A 17603-nucleotide genomic window follows, 5' to 3' on the forward strand; every position below is an offset into this window, starting at 1 on the left:
AATGTTGACTGTAATGGTCCACTTGATATAAAAGACCTACCAGAGCAATTAGACACATCTTTCAGATTTACCAGGGATAGCCCAAATAAGAATTTTATTACAATCCATTTAGAGACAATTAACTTATAAAATAGATCAATTTCCCAAATGACTGATGAAAGAAAAATAGCTCTACAATTTAAGATTTCTTATATAACAAACAAACTAGAATCAACATAGACTAAATGTTAGGGCGGTATGGTGGCTCAGTTGTTAGCATTGCTGCCTCACAGTGCCAGAGACTCGGTATCGATTCCAGCCTCAGGTGACTGTCTGTGTGGAGTTTGCCCATTTTCCCCGTGTCTGCGTGGGTTTCCTCTGGGTGCTCCGGTTTCCTCCCACAGTCCAAAGATATGCAGGTTAGGTGAATAAGCCATGCTAAATTGCCCATTGTGTTCAGGGATGTGTAGGTTAGGTGCATTAGTCAGGGGTAAATGTAAAATAATAGGGAAGGGGAATGTAGGTTGCTCTTCGGAGGGTTGGTTGTGGACTTGTTGGGCCAAATGGCCTGTTTCCACACTGTTGGGATTCTATGATTGCATTTGTTACTTGACGGGCAACTATTTCACCAAATTAAAGAAAAGGTACATTTGTATTAACCAACTAATGCAATTGAGATTACAAAAGGAAATTGCTCAAGAAGCTCAGCAGTTCTGGCAGCATCTAAGAAGGGAAAGTACAGTCAACATTTCAGGTCCAACTTTGGTTCTTCATCAATGTCTGTTTTTGTTTCTGTTTTCCAACTTCCTCAATTCTTTTTTTCTTTAATGCAATCAAGATACATCTGACCATGCTTTCCCATTGGCACCAGATGGCTGGCATATCTGGCTGGTACACAAAGAAGTCCAAAGTTAGTTCAGGCCCTCCAGGAGGTTCACTAGTACTTAACATGCTAGGTCAATACATCCAGTATCATTTGAAAATCATCGCATTCAACTTGAGTCTTCCAGATCCAATTTTCACCAAATAGGCACCTACAACCCTCTAACTTCAGTAACTCTTAAGAATACAAGGGTATGAGAAACAGGAGCAGAAGTAGACCATTCAGCCTCTCTAGTATTCCTACCATTCTACAAGATTACGGCTGATCTGCCCCAGGCCTCAACTCCTCTTTTAGGCCAGCTCATTATAGTCCTCAACTCACTGATATTTCAGAAATCCATCTACATTCTTTATAAATACTTTCAGTGATCTAACCTCCACAACTTCCTGAGGTACAAAACTCCAGACGGACATTATTTTCTGCAAGAAGAATTTCCTTTGCATCGCAATTATACGTGAATGTCCTTTTCTTCTGTAACTATGTCCCCTGGTTTGAGATTCTCCCATTAATAGAATTTGCTTCTCAATATCTACCCTATTAAGCCAGCTCAGAACTTTGATGTTTCCTTGTTCCTCATATCTTCAAATGTCCAATGCCTTCTGCCATCCTGTTTCCTCAAAGCAAAATTGTCTCTCCATATATGTGTCAAAAATCAGGTATCCTTTTCTGAAAGGTTCAGTGTCAAGTTCTGAAGATTGTCACTTGATTCTTTTTGGTCTGAGTTTCTCCCAACTCCCACAGGTTTATTACTGAGCAGTGTATTTCATGTGATCTCACCATTCCCCTATACAGAACACTTTATTTTACTTTAAGTTAAGGGAGGCATTTTCAGAAGTAAAGATGCTGAAATCGGTTGCCATTTTAATACATAGCAATAAAGCTGACATGTGGCTCTCGGTCAAGGCTCCAGTTAAATGCCAGAAAAAGTGATTGACTTGATATATATGATCGGGGCAAAATCCAGCCCTACAAACATCTCCTTAACTATTCCATCACCAGCAACATCAACATTAAGTACTAATCATTAAACTATGCTTTGATATTAAGGACCTGAGGGGCAAATTGCAAGTATGGAACAAGCTGTCAGAGAAAGTGGTGGAAGTGGTTACATTTAAAAGGCAAATGGATGGATACATGAATAGGAAGGGTTTCCAGAGATGTGGGTGAACTGAGACTAGATCAGTTTAGGATATCTGGTCAGCATGTATGATTGAGACCACAGGGTCGGTTTTCAAGCTGTATAACTATGACTTTATTTACAAACCCCTCACCAATGCATCATTGACAGACGTATGCTCACACCTCAGAAACACCTTACAATTCTGCAACCATATAAGACATCACACAAACACAAACCCATCACCCAAACTACTCCACTTTGATAACAAAAACTATTTATCTTCCAGGAAAATTATACATACTAACATCTGAATGGCAACGGTTGAGCATGTCTGCAGGATTGCTCTTGAAGAGACAGTACTAAGTATTCAGAAAGGGGTGGCAGGAAAGCTTTATGAGATATATAGCCACTCCATCTTCCTTGTATATCACAACGATTCTGATCACTCTTTCTCCAAAGCTATCCTTACGTGATGGCTTCTTCTATTTGGTTTCATCCTCTATATACTATCATCAAATGTAACCTGTCATTGTGGCCACATATGCTGCACTCTAACTCTTTTAGCTTTATCATTGCAAACTCCCACTTTAGTGCCTCCTGTAAGTATTGCAAGAGGAGGACTCTCACTCCTTGGACTCACTCTACCAATGGAGGAGAAGAGTGAGGAAGAGTACACTGCCACATGCACAAGATCAGAGCCAAGCACATGAGATAAGTTGGAGACTAGGGTAATATACATTACCGAGGAGAAAGTGAGGACTGCAGATGCTGGAGATCAGAGCTGAAAATGTGTTGCTGGAAAAGCGCAGCAGGTCAGGCAGCATCCAAGGAGCAGGAGAAAGGCTCATGCCCGAAACGTTGATTCTCCTGCTCCTTGGATGCTGCCTGACCTGCTGCGCTTTTCCAGCAACACACTTTCAGCTAATATACATTACCATTGAGCAGCAACATGCTAAATGGCATGGTAACATACGAGTTCTGCTGCCAAGGAGTCAGATGAGGACCTTGCAGGGTCAAACTTTAGTAAACGGCTCTTGTATTTGACATGCAGTGTAATGGACAGTGTGTCTGAAAGCTGGCAATGGCTAGCCTCTGCTTTGATCCGTAGTTTGATGCAGAGTCTAGAACCCAACCTCTGCCATTTGGAAGGGCTGGCCAATTCCATTCTGTTGAGCCCAGCATCATGTATCATTAATAAGGGAAATCATAGCTTCCACTTAGCTATAGGAGTGCCTAAGGAATACCAAGCTGCTTCCATGGAATCACAAAGGTCTGCCATGGATGTTCAAGCAACTGGCACATAGTTCTGGGTTCCTCAGTTAGAAGGAACTTGAAGGATATCTCATTTGAGAGCAATTTAAGCCACATGGAGAGTTTAAACTGTTTTGTTAATATCACTGGCTGGGCCAATATTTATTGCTCATGCTTTGTTGCCGTTGAGAAGGTGGCTGTGAGCTGCCTTCTTGAACCATTGCTGTCTATGTGCTGTAGTTAAATCCACAATGGCTTTAGGAAGGGAATTCCTGCAACAGTAAAGAAAAAAGGTTTTATTTCCAAGTTAGGATGGTGAGTGGCTTGGTGAGGAATTTATGGATGATGGGGTTTTCATTAATCTACTGTCCTTGTTCTTTAAGATGGAAGTAGTTGCATATTTGGAAGGTGCTGTCAAAGGAACCCTGTTGAATTTCTGCAGTGTCCTAAAGTATACACTATTGTTATTGAAGCCTAGTGGTGATGAGAGTGGATGTGATGCCTGTCAAAGATGGTGTCAAGCTTCTTGAGTGTTCTTGGAGTTGGAGAGTGACAATTGGAGGCAAGTGGAGAGTATTCCATCACACTCCTGACTTGTGCCTTGTAGCTGGTGGACAGGCTTGGGGTAGTCTAGAGGTGAGAAACTCATTTCAGGATTCCTAGCCTCTGACTTAATGTTTAAGCCACTGTATTTACATGGCTAGTCCAATTCAGTTTCTGGTCGATGGCAAATTCTAGAATATTAATAGCTCATGGTAATGACATTGAATATCAAAGGCTGACAGTTAGATTTTCTCTGATTCGAGCTGGTCATTGTCTGGACTTTGTTTGGCACAAATGTTATTTTCCACTTTTCATCCTAAGCATGGACATTGTCCAAGTCTTGCAGCATTTGTACATGAACTACTTCAGTATCTGAGAAGTCGTGATGTTGCTGGTGTATGAGCTTCATAAGGAAACCTCTTTGAATTGCATTAGTTAGTAACGTTGCTCATCAACCACAGTGCCATCCTCCCAAGTGAACTATGAAAACGTGTATTAGACCATCTCTGTTACATGCTGCCCACAGTCTTCCCAACTATCCTCAGTTCAATTATGAAACATGATTCATTGAGCAGTATTAATTAGGTCAGTGTGCACGGTGTTTACTTTCAACAACTGTGTGTTTAAATAATACTTAGTTATCTCAGTTAAACAAGGAAAAAATCATCTAAAAATATCCACTATAATGCTTTAGCAAAGGATAGATTGAATATAGATGGTGGGCAACTGATGCAAAATACTTGGAGTTGTCTAATTAAAGTATTTGGTCACATGAAGATTTGCAGAACACCAATTCACTAGAACCATAGGGATGGGCCAAATATTCAACCACATTTAAAATCATAGAATTCCCGTAGTGCAAAAACAGCTATTTGGCCCAGCAAGTCCACAGTAAGTCTCTGAAGAACATCTTAACCAGAATCAACCACCCACCCCATCCCTGCAATCCTAGATTTCGCATGGCTAATCCACCCCAATTTACACATCCTTAGAACTATGGGCAATTTAGCACAGCCAATCCACCTAACCTGCACGTCTTTGGGTACATCAGAGGAACCCCATGCAGACACAGGGAGAATGTACAAACTCCACACAGACAATCACCCATGGCTGGAATTAAACCTGGGTCCCTGGCACTGAACCACCCTTGATTTAAATGCACCTCATTCAAACCAATTCACAAGTAGCCCATTTTGCATCCACTTCACATTGATTTTAAATTGGTGGTATGCTCACTGAAGACTATTCACAACTCATTCAAGGAGTCACTTTTTTTCTCTCTCTCTGCCGTACTTGCAAAACACTAAAATAGTAATTGATGTACCTGAACAGTCTGCTTGGCACAAACTCTCAATAAGGCAATGTCAATGATACTGCTGTATAATGAAACATTTCCTAATGATCAGTGTTTCAAACTTAACAAACGATGCAATGAATTACATGAATAATAGCTGCAGTTAAGTTTTAGCTTTCTCAGTATGCATTACTCGACCAAAAATCACTTACTGTGTATTTGAAATCAATGGGGTGAAAATCAGATGAATTTAGCCCAGGTAGTGCTGGAGACTATTTTGGCCTCCCAATCAATCATAACTGTAACCATATCTTGTTTGTGATATTACAAAGTTTAGTTGCTTGTAGTACATATCTTGAGTATTGCTCAAGAAATGATGTTGAAACCTCTTTTGTTGCATTCATCAGGATAGAATAGAATCACAAATTATAAAGGGAACAACAATTTATACAGCATGAGGAAAAATGTACTGATTGGTTGACAAGTATAAATTATAAATATGATCTTTTAATGTAATATTAATAGAAATTGTAAATCATGCAGGGCAGCTTTTGTTATGTTCCAAGATTATGCTTCAACAACATGTCATTCTTTTATAGCAATGTTGCAATCACTCATTGCTAACAAATTCACCTTCTCCAGAAAGTACAACAGTTCTATGTGCACTTGGATTTGTGATGAAGCAGGGTAATCTAGTATCAATCTCTGAGGACTCTTCATTTTATTCTGTGTTTTATTCTAAGGGGAAGTATTCTATTGTTCATATTAGAAAAGGAGGTAGGCCACCTGTGAAAATGTAAATTGTATACACTTTTGGTAAATGATCTGCTCTGCTAGGTCATACCAAACACATAGTGCTTGTATTAAATCGTGGATCTTTACTCAATCAAAAGAACTTGGGGCGGCACTGGCACAGTGGTTAGCATTGCTGCCTCACAGCGCCAGAGTCCCGGGTTCAATTCCTGCCTCAGACGACTGACTGTGTGGAGTTTGCACATTCTCCCCGTGTCTGCGTGGGTTTCCTCCGGGTGCTCCGGTTTCCTCCCACAGTCCAAAGACTTGCAGGTCAGGTGAATTGGCCACGCTAAATTACCTGTAGTGTTAGGTTAGGGGTAAATGTATGGGTGGGTTGTGCTTCGGCAGGTCGGTGTGGACTTGTTGGGCCAAAAGGGCCTGTTTCCACACTGTAAGTAATCTAATTTCGAATTTGAACACAAATTCCCAGCAAAATGGGGACAGAAGACTGCTATCCCATTAGAGAGAGCTGTCGGGTGTTGTTTTACCTGAAGGTCATTATGCCTCAGGCAAGAGGACAGTTGGAGAACTCCTTCTAGGAAACCTCAAGCTATGATGCTTGTTTTGTTACTTCAGAGAATACAGGTACTGCTGGCTGGTCCACCATCTATTGCCAATCCGTAATTACCTTCTTCAACTGCTGCATACATGTTGTGCAGGGACACACATAAATATCATTGAGGGGAGAGTGCCAAAACTTTGACTTGTGCCTTCTAGATGGTGGCTAGGCTTTGGGGAGTCAGAAATGAAGTTACTGACCTCTGACATGCAGCAAGAGTATTTATTATGGCGAGTCCAGTTCAGTTTCTAGTCAATAGTAACCCCGAGGATGTCGATAATGGGAGACTCAGTGATGGTAATGCCATTCAGGCTTATGTTTTCATCTAAAGGTAAGAAGGTGATTAAGTTATATTATTTGATCATGTAACAGCAAAACATTCATAGGTTGTAAGGGAGCAGGAAGATTGAGAAATGGATGAGGATGTGACACTTTTCTAGGGAGACCTGAGAAGAAAAGTGACACTGTGTTTGAGAAGGATCCAGAAATCATTTGTTCTTAACTGTAAAGTTCAGTGTTTGGGGGAATTGTACATACGTCCAGAGTCTCAGGTCAGCTATCAAGTGCAGTGATAGGCAGCTCTGATTTTCTAGCCTCAGATGCTGCCTGGATTAAATGTCAAAAAAAACCTTTCAAATAAGTAAATCTCGACTACAGGAATTCCTACTCAGAAACTTTCATCAATTGTCCGTGTCAAACATGTCTCATTTCCACATGTCGTAATTGATCTTAACAACAAATATTTCAATTTATGCCTGTTGCATTGCAAGAGGGAAAGCAAAGAATTTAGTGCCTGGATAACTAGGGATGTGCGCAGATGATGAAGATAGCCGAAAATGAATTGAAATTTTGGTGTGTTAGATGTTGGGGTGGAACACCGGTAGAAGTGGCTTCTGGACTAATTATTGAAAGCCTTAAGGTTTTGGGAATGATTGACATCCCCAGGGTATGAAATTATGAAAACACTTCACTGTTAATTCTAAGAGTCATGTATCGGTGACCTTATTTTCCCAGTTTAAAAGCCTGTCTGTCGTCTTATTTACTTGTGTTAAATTCTATGGAAGAGGGAATGATGCCAATAGTCCTATAAATTGAGAAGGTTGTTTGAATGACAGCCCATACCACTTGTACAGTTGTAGGATCTACTGTGTGCAGATAGATTATGCCCAGATGTGCAACAGACATTTCCTAGATAGGGTAATATTTGTTGCAAATGCAAATAGCAGTAACATTTCTTATGATTCTGATCCACTAGGTACCTGACAAAGCAGCAGCGGTCCAAAAGCTTGTATATCCAAATTAACCTGTTGGAATATAACCTGGTGTGTGTTTTTTAATTTTGTCTTTTTTTTTAAATCAAGTAACATATACCTGGATACATAAGTACTCTTTTTGCCTGTCCCAGGTTGCCATATGTAAGTTGGGTTTCCTCAGTATTTGTGTTTGTGCAGCAGTCTTAAGGAGGTGCCAGCAGAGACAATGCTGCCAGATTGCAAAATGCAAAACCCATCTTGTAAAGAAATTTCAGAACTGCATGATCTTAACAATACAGACATGGTTCCTCCTGAGCTCTACTCGCTGATTGGAGGTAGCAGCAGCAGCAGCACAGCATCAGCAGTAAGAGCATAAGAATGGTGGTAGCCTCCTGGCAGTCGGAGGGGGTGGTGGATATGGCTCCTCTCGGCAAATGGAGGCAGCGGCAGCAGCATCAGAGGCAGCAAGAAGGCAGCTCCTCCCAATGATCAATGCGAGGCGTGCAGGCTGACCGAGACTCCAGGACATGGATGGGCCCATTGGTGGTTCCAAGCAACTTTATAGACAGAAGACTTAGACTTTAAGATCTGGACATTTTTCTTACCTGTTGGTTTTCTTTCATTTCTGCTATTTTTTTAAAACTAAATTCTAGGTTTGTAACCAAGATGGTGCTGGAGAATGGCAACTTTGTATACTTTTCACTGTACACATATTCCAATACATCTGTACACATGACAATAAAATCTAACTCTAATTCTATTCCTAATGTTAACTGCCCTTTCTACCTACTCATGTCATTCCAGTCATTTGGTTTGTTTCTAGCAACATCCTAATTTTGATTATTTATAATTATTGCTCTGCCTTAATTAATCAGTTCATAGGCCATCCCTTCATTTGTTATTCAGCTATTGACACTTTACTTACACCATTTGACATGTTCGATCACCTCCAAAGACTCGTTATACAGTGTGTTGACACTCCACTCACATTATTTTTACTTACCTCTTGGCACTCTTAATTACCTGGAATTTTCTTGCCATTATCTCTCCACCTATATATTCTGTACATCTGAATCTCCCTCCTCTTCACCTGTTGAAAGAGCAGTGCTCCAAAAGCCTGTGAGCACTGTTGGACTATAAACTGGAGACGTGTGACTTCTGACTTTGCCCAGCCCAGCACCAGCATCTCCACATCGAGAATTAGGATGAGTGGCAGTGATACATCAATGGCAGTGGAGGAAGAGGGAGGTGAGGAAGTTCACAGAAAGGAAACAATAGATGAGGCTGTGGCTTGTGGTTGTGTCAACTGATGTAAATGAGTTCTTTTTGCCAAGGCAGAGCGAGAGGGGGTAGAATCCAGGGTTTAGTTGACCTGAAACTTGAAGAAACTTTGTTGGTGAGGTTATAAAATTTCTTCCTGGATTTGATCCAATTCCTCATCATTAAGCTCCTGCTGCTTACTTTTTGGGTCATTTCCAGCCACACCTTCTTTGTGGTGGCTTCAGGCCTCTTTTCTCTGGTACTTTGAATCATAACTTCTTCCTTATCTTTACCTGAGGAGTACCTTGCTAAACCTTGACACAACTTTTGACAAACACGATTCCATATACCATTTTCAATTTTAGTTGGGTTTGAATAACCTTTTTTCACTTTAGGCTATGCAATAATTGTTTCTCATTTTCAATGTCCTTTTTTATGACTTTTACACATACGCTTTAGGTACACTATCCATTCCTGGTGTATTATCCAATGTCAAAGATGTTTTAGAAACACATTCATTATTCAAAATTAATGCAAAATCAGCAAATCCATGAAGCAAGTCTAATGTACTTTTGAAAAGTATTTTGGGATGTATTTAATCACTTGTGACAGATACTTGATACATGTCCAACATATCACTTTTATGTGAAGAATGATGATGCGTTTAGTCCAGATTTGGATGCAATTAACTGTGTTTGGAAGGGAATTTGCAGGTTACATGCTTTTGAGCAGACACAGAAGGAAAATTGGTATTTATTCATACAATGGAACCACATAGTCGTATAGAACACAGCCAAACATAACTTATTGTGAGTGAAATAGAATTTTGGAAGAAAGCATAGAGTTTCATTATTGTGTACATGTAGCTATTATGACCTACAGAAATGTCACCTCTCAAGAAAAGCTAAATAGTTCAATTGCAGTGGACTTGAGTTGTATCTGTCAAATGGAGCATTCATTTCTCGTGAGCTGGCACATTCATTTATCTGTACACATTAATCACATGCTGCATGTGAAGTTGGATATCCTATTTATACAGTATCCATAGAGTTCTACTAATTAGTAGAAAAGAACATCCAAAAATGAGAGAAACAAAAGCATCGACAGTAATTATCCTATTAAATCATTGGGCTTCCATTCAGTTTTGTTACATGATGAGCAAACTAATTAGACAGCATTCTGAAATCTCTGGTATTTTACAGATAATATGCATGTTCAATGTGCATTGATGTGACACAATTATGATGTCTCTTCGTGTCATGTTCCTCTTGTGTGTTCTATAGACCTTGATGCTGCCACAATCACTACCACTATCCTTAGTTTAAAGTGTCAGTTAATTAAAGATGATTAAAGGACTTGATAGAGGAAGAAAATATTTTCTCTTGCGTAAGGGTAACATATTTTAAAATTAAAACTAATCCATTTGGGGTCATGTCAGGAAGCACTTCTTCATACTAAGTACACTCCCCTTCAGAAAGCTGTTAAGGTAAGGACAGTTTCAAAACCAAAGTCAATAGATTGTTGTTATGAGTGGAATGAAGGTTTTTGAGAGGTGGGCAGAGGTAGTTACAATATTGAGCAGTCATGGCAGAATAGGGTTGAGTGGCTGAATAGCGTGCTGTTGTGTCTGTGTGCATTCTTTGTTTATTATTGATAGAAATCCTGCCTCTGGCAAAGTCATCGTGTGTACTTCACTCCCTTGTTATTTGCAGAATCCAAAGACAAACTGTTTCTGCCCTAAATTCTGATCCTGTCTTTCTAATTCTGTGCCTGTTACACTTTAACCTGGTTATGAATTTGGGGTCCAATTTATTTACTCCATCAGAAATTCTCTTGCTATGTTAAGCTAATGAAAACCTAACCCATAAATTATGGATTCAACTTAATCAAGGACCGTATTAAAAGATGTACTTTTTTTAACATTGAGTGCATTTACAAAGCTTAATGGGAAATAAATTGGGGAAATAGATCCAATAGAAGCTTCCACCTGCCCCAGGAGGGGTAGTGAAGAAGCTGTGTGAGTGTGACTCCGAAGCCAAAAGACAAAATGGTATCAATCTTCGTCTCCATAAATCAGTGAAGGCTGCCCGCTGTTACTGAATGTTCATGCTCTGCTGGAGATAAAGAAAAGGCAACGTGACTGTCAGCTAGTCCATGATTACACTTCGAATAGAAATGTCTAGAGAAGCAAACCAGTTTTAAAGGTATCATTGAATGATGAGCTTTCAGACAGACACCGATCCAGACATTCTGTTGGCAATCACTGTATTATTGTTTTCTATTGCTCATTAAGCCTGCTACACTGGAAACTTGGAGAGCATATTGGCTATTTTCTCGAACAATAATTAAAATATATTATTAGTAGCAAAGGGTATGATTTGTGAAACAGTGCAATCTGCATTGTATATATTATGTGACCAATACCCCATTTAAAATGTATCCAACACTCCATTTATGTGACTAACACTTCATTTATAATGTATTCATCACCCCATATATAATGTGACCAGCTCCACTGTATAATGTGACAAATACCCTATTTATAATGTGACCAATACACCATTTATAATGTATCCAATGTCACATTATAAAATGACTAGCCTCCATTTATAACATACCCAATCTCCCATACATTATGTAACCAACATCCCAATCACAATGTAACCAGCATGATAGTGTGAAATTCATTTTTGTAGTGTCAATGGAGATGATGCTACAGAAGGCGAACACCCTCCTGGAAGCGCATCATCACTTTAGTTGCCTCAAGTGTGGTTCATGTTGGATACAATATTTAGGGATTTCTCCCTAAATCCAGAGGCAGTTGACACTGCTCGTGATTCTCAGCACTGTAATACAATCAAGTTAATGAGATTTCAGCATCAAACTTACATGCTGCCTTCCTGCACCTTAACCAGTGAGGGAAAATCGTGAATTGTAAAGTAGGTAAGTTCTAAGCGTATGTTTATAATGGGGACAATACACAATTGATAATGAAATTAATGTCACATTTATCATTGAGCATATGGATATCAAAGGCAAGGCCTGCATTTGCTGACCATTCTTGATTTCTCCATTATCTAAGATTACAGAGATCTTGATCAATTGGGTCAATGCACTGTGGAGTGGCTGATGGAGGTAAACTTGGATGCATATGAGTTATTGCATTTTAGTAATACAAACAAATACAGGACTTATTAATTAATTTTAGGACACTGGATAGAGTTGTAGAACAAAGAGATCTCAGGGGTCAGGTATATAATACTTTAAAATTGCATCACAGGCTGGTTAAGAAGGCATTTGTCACGTTTACCGTCATTGCTCTGACCTTTGAGTAAAAGAGTTGGGACATTCTGCTGAGGTTGTACAAGAGGTTTGTGAGGTCTCTTCTGGAGTAAAGTGTGTGGTTCTGGTCAGAAGAATATTATTAAACTGGAGAGGGTTCAGAAAATGTTTACCAGGATGTTACCGGGAATGGAGAGTTTAAAACATAAAAGTAGTCTGCAAAGGCTGGGACGATTTTTCACTGAGATATAGGAGGTTGAGGGATGACCTTATCAAGCTTTATAAAATCACGAGGTGCATAGATAAGGTGAATAATAAGGGTCTTTTCCCTTATAAGGGTGGAGGAGTTCAAAGCTAGGAGGCATATTTCTAAGGTGAGAGAGAAAGATTTTAAAAAGACATGAGGGACAACATTTTTACGCTGTGATCGATTCATGTGTGGAATGAACTTCCAAGGAATGATTGCAGGTATGGTTTCAACATATAAAAGACATTTGAACATTCATGTGTCGGAAAGAGTTGGCGAGATATGGGCCAAGTGCAGGTAGGTGGGACTAGATGGTTTGGGAAAATGATCGGCATGGACTGGTTAGGTGAAGGGTTTGTTTCCGTGCTGAAAAACTCCATGCCTGTGGATGGTGAGCCTTCTTTTTGAACCACTGTGGTCCACGTAGTGAAGATGATCGGATCATGCTTTGGTTCGGAATTTCCAGGATGATATTCCCCATGACAGTTAAGCAACAGTGATATCTGCATAAATATGGATGGTGTGACTTGAAAGTGAGACTGTGTGATATTCCCATGTACCTGCTAAGCTAATCCTTGGAGGTGGTGAAATTTTGTGATGGGGAGGAGCACAATCATTGTATGACCAATACTCTACTTGCAGTGCAACCCATACCCCATTATGTTTATGACCAATATATTTTTTAGAATGTAATTAGCAACCAATTTGCAATTATTAAATAGCTTACAAGATCTTCCTTATTCAGGACTCAAATGCTTAGCTCAAGTTCAGCATTGAAATATCAACATCTGTTTGAAATATCCAAAATATTATTATGGATCAGATGACAGATTGATTGGCCCAGAATACTCTATTTCACTTCTTTAACGCCATGTAAAATGTCAAGTGTTAACAGAGAAACAGTATACCATGGCCTTGCACAGTGAATATAAAACACTGTGAATATATTACAACAGCAGCAACATTAGCAGAATAGAGCAGGAAAAAGGACAGAGGGGGTAAGACCCCACAGTAAGGTTTCTAAACAAAGCTAACGGCTAGGTCCCTCTGCTGTCCTCAGGTAGTAGACTTCTGAATGGATTCCCTTTGCTTTTATCTCCATTAAATGGTTGAATGATTTGTCTCACACACCGTATGAGTTTTCATTAATCAAAGAAGTGTATCGTTCGATGCAGCTTACAAGCAATCAGGTCACTGAGAGATATAGTGACATAACAGTAATGACATCACTGCTGAAGGGCGATAAGGCCTTATCAGAATAGCAGCACGTTTTCACTACCATGACAATGAATAAATCAGACAGACAGAGTTTTTAAATGGGGATGAATTGATGCTTCCCCTCGAAATAACAATAAAAATTTAAATGTAAAACAAAGGTCACGTCCATGCAATTTAGACAGAATGACAAGTTAGGCGGCTCAGTTGTGCCTAAAGGACAAAGTAATGGAGATCATGACTGTCAGAAATAATTTACAACAGCTAAAATGGTTCTCTCTCCAATGCCTGGTTCAGAACCTATTGTCATGTCGTAAGTGACAGCTTTGGTGCAAGCTAATTGACTGAACCTGTTTGATATTGGCTTGACTTCTTCAGCATGGCTTCTGTAGGTTTATACCTACACACTGTCCTGGAAGACCTTGGCTCTATAATTAGGGGATATTTCAGATTAACTTCTTTCAAAATGCTCCCTCACAACCTCAGCTATTCACAAACACTCTATCATGGACAATTATTTCAGGGTGTTACCTTTTATTTGCCTGTGATCAGTGTATTTGTATGTGGATCTGTGTACTTTTTTTATTCCTTGAGTGATTAACTTAAATGTTAGTAGTCCAGCAGCAAGCTGGTTTGTATTTAAGATGGGAAAGGTTACTTTATTTCTCAGAAACTGGATAATGTTATGCCTCACTCACATGTCTCACACATTCTATCACACATACTAAACGCCACAGATGAATAGATACAGTCATTGCAAAAATGGAATTTACTCAGTTTTATTTTGTTGGTTGGCCTGATGTTTCTGAATTGAAATAAAACTTTGGCTGAAGTGAAGGACTTGAAAACAGCAAAGACTTGCCAGCAGTGACTCTGGCTTTCATGGTTGATCTGACCAGAGGTTGATTGCTCAAAGGAACTTGGAAGCTGGAACAAATCCAGTATTTTGGTCACTTGCTCACTTGCAGTCGTGATGATTGCTAATGTTTCTTTTTTCTCCTAACCTTTGAAGCTTGTTTATCCCAGAAACCCCCCAAATCTTTGAAAATAGGTTTGGTCACATGATTATGAAATTAACTCTTCCAAGACCAAAGGGGTAGCCATGGGCACACGTATGGGCCCCAGCTATGCCTGTCTCTTTGTTGGCTATGTAGAACAGTTGATCTTCCGTAATTACACCGGCACCACTCCCCACCTCTTCCTCCGCTACATTGATGACTGCATTGGCGCCACATCGTGCTCCCGCATGGAGGTTGAGAAATTCATCAACTTCACCAACACATTCAACCCTGACCTTAAGTTTACCTGGACCATCTCTGACACCTCCCTCCCCTTCCTGGACCTCTCCATCTCCAATAATGACGACCGACTTGACACGGACATTTTTTGCAAACCCACCAACTCCCACAGCTACCTGGATTACACCTCTTCCCACCCTACCTCTTGCAAAAATGCCATCCCGTATTCCCAATTCCTCCGCCTTCACCGTATCTGCTCCCAGGAGGACCAGTTCCACCACAGAACACCACACTCTCAGCCTCCTTCTTTAGAGACCGCAATTTCCCTTTCCACGCGGTTAAAGATGCCCTCCAACGCATCTTGTCCACATCCTGCACCTCCGCCCTCAGACCCCACCCCTCCAACCGTAACAAGGACAGAACACTCCTGGTGCTCACCTTCCACCCTACCAACCTTCGCATAAACCAAATCATCCGCCGACATTTCCGCCACCTCCAAACAGACCCCACCACCAGGGATATATTTCCCTCCCCACCTCTTTCCACCTTCCGCAAAGACTGTTCCCTCTGTGACTACCTGGTCAGGTCCACGCCCCCCTACGACCCACCCTCCCATTCTGGCACTTTCCCCTGCCACCGCAGGAACTGTAAAACCTGCGCCCACACCTCCTCCCTCACCTCCATCCAAGGCTCTAAAGGAGCCTTCCACATCCATCAAAGTTTTACTTGCACATCTGCCAATATAAATTATTGTATCCGTTGCTCCCGATGTGGTCTCCTCACATTGGGGAGACTGGACGCATCCTAGCAGAGCGCTTTAGGGAACATCTCCGGGACTCCTGCACCAATCAACCACACTGCCCTGTGGCCCAACATTTCAACTCCCCCTCCCAACTCTGCCGAGGACATGGAGGTCCTGGGCCTCCTTCATCGCCGCTCCCTCACCACCAGACGCCTGGAGGAAGAACGCCTCATCTTCCGCCTCAGAACACTTCAACCCCAGGGCATCAATGTGAACTTCAACAGTTTCCTCATTTCCCCTTCCCCCACCTCACCCCAGTTCCAAACTTCCAGCTCAGCACTGTCCCCATGACTTGTCCCACCTGTCTATCTTCTTTCCCACCTATCCACTCCACCCCCCCCCGACCTATCACCTTCATCCCCTCCCCCACTCACCTATTGTACTCTATGCCACTTTCTCCCCACCCCCACCCTCCTCTCACTCATCTCTCCACCCTTCAGGCTCTCTGCCTGTATTCCTAATGAAGGGCTTTTGCCCGAAACGTCAATTTTACTGCTTCTCGGTTGCTGCCTGAACTGCTGTGCTCTTCCAACACCACTAATCCAGAATCTGGTTTCTAGCATCTGCAGTAATCGTTTTTACCTCTTCCAAGACCTGCTCATTCTGGCTAGTAAGGTGTTTTTCCAGAAGATTACTGCTGGCACCTCAAATATTTGCGACTTTTACCAATATGTGATACTGGATAAAGTTTGATAAAGACAGTTCACCAATCCTCCTCAATGTTTCAGGGCGGCATGGTGGCTCAGTGGTTAGCACTGCTGCCTTGTAGTGGCAGGGCCCCAGGCTGGATTCTAGCCTTGGGCAACTGTCTGTGTCGCGTTGAACATCCTCCCCTGTCTGCAGGGGTTTTCTGGTTTCCTCCCACAGTCCAAAGATGTGTGGGTTAGGTGGATAGGTCATGCTAAATTGCTCATAGTGTTCAGGGCTGTGGAGATTAGGTGTATCAGGCAAATATAGGACCTGGGTGGGTTACTCTTTGGATAGTCAGCGTGGACTTGTCAGGCTGAAGGGCCTGTTTCCACATTGTAGATGTTCTAATTTGCTTTGTCTTGGACCCAACAAGTTATTACCAATAGAAGATACAGTACTGTAGCATGTCTAGAATAGAGGCAGTGATTTAGTAATAAGAATATTTATTGCATGATGAGAATAAACACATTTGGTCAGGAATAATTGATAGGGCCTTCGGAATTGATACAGGTATATCTGCTCCCCACTAAAGTTAGATTGAAACTCCTTGACTCCAACTTCAGACTGTGCATGGCATCAGTACAACGGGTGGAGCAAATGTGACAGGAATGGTATCTCTTTCAGAAACAATAACCTTAAACAACATCTCCTCCCAAGCTTTTCTTTCCATAGTTAACTCATTATGCAAACTTGCATATAAATGTGCTTTGTTTCACAAGAGCCCATTTCCTTTCAACTTTTAGTCCTTCAATAATGCAAGAGTTTTCTACATTTCACACTTTTCTCAGAATCCTTAAGACATGGAAGAATGGTAGACATTTTGCTTGAGGAGTGTATACCATAGTCAAAAAGTGTGGTACTGGAAAAGCATAACCGGTCACACAACATCCGAGGAACAGGAAAGTTGACCTTTCGAACATAAGCTCTGCATCATATACCATAGTTCTGATTGTATACCATAGTTCTGATCGTATACTATAGTTCTGATTGTATACTATAGTTTGATTTGTGGGTTGTATTTCTGCTGGAGCATCATTTGGAAATGCAGAAAACATTGTCAATTGTAGACGTTATTTTTGGTCTGTTGCCTTACATGGAGGAGTCTTAATCTCCTGAATTCCCTTCCCTGGTAACTTCTCTGCTCTTCTCTGGTAACTCAGATAGCAGCCCCATAACATCATCCAAAGGATTA

This window comes from Chiloscyllium punctatum, chromosome 37 (assembly GCF_047496795.1).
Source record: "Chiloscyllium punctatum isolate Juve2018m chromosome 37, sChiPun1.3, whole genome shotgun sequence".
Lineage (NCBI taxonomy): Eukaryota > Metazoa > Chordata > Chondrichthyes > Orectolobiformes > Hemiscylliidae > Chiloscyllium > Chiloscyllium punctatum.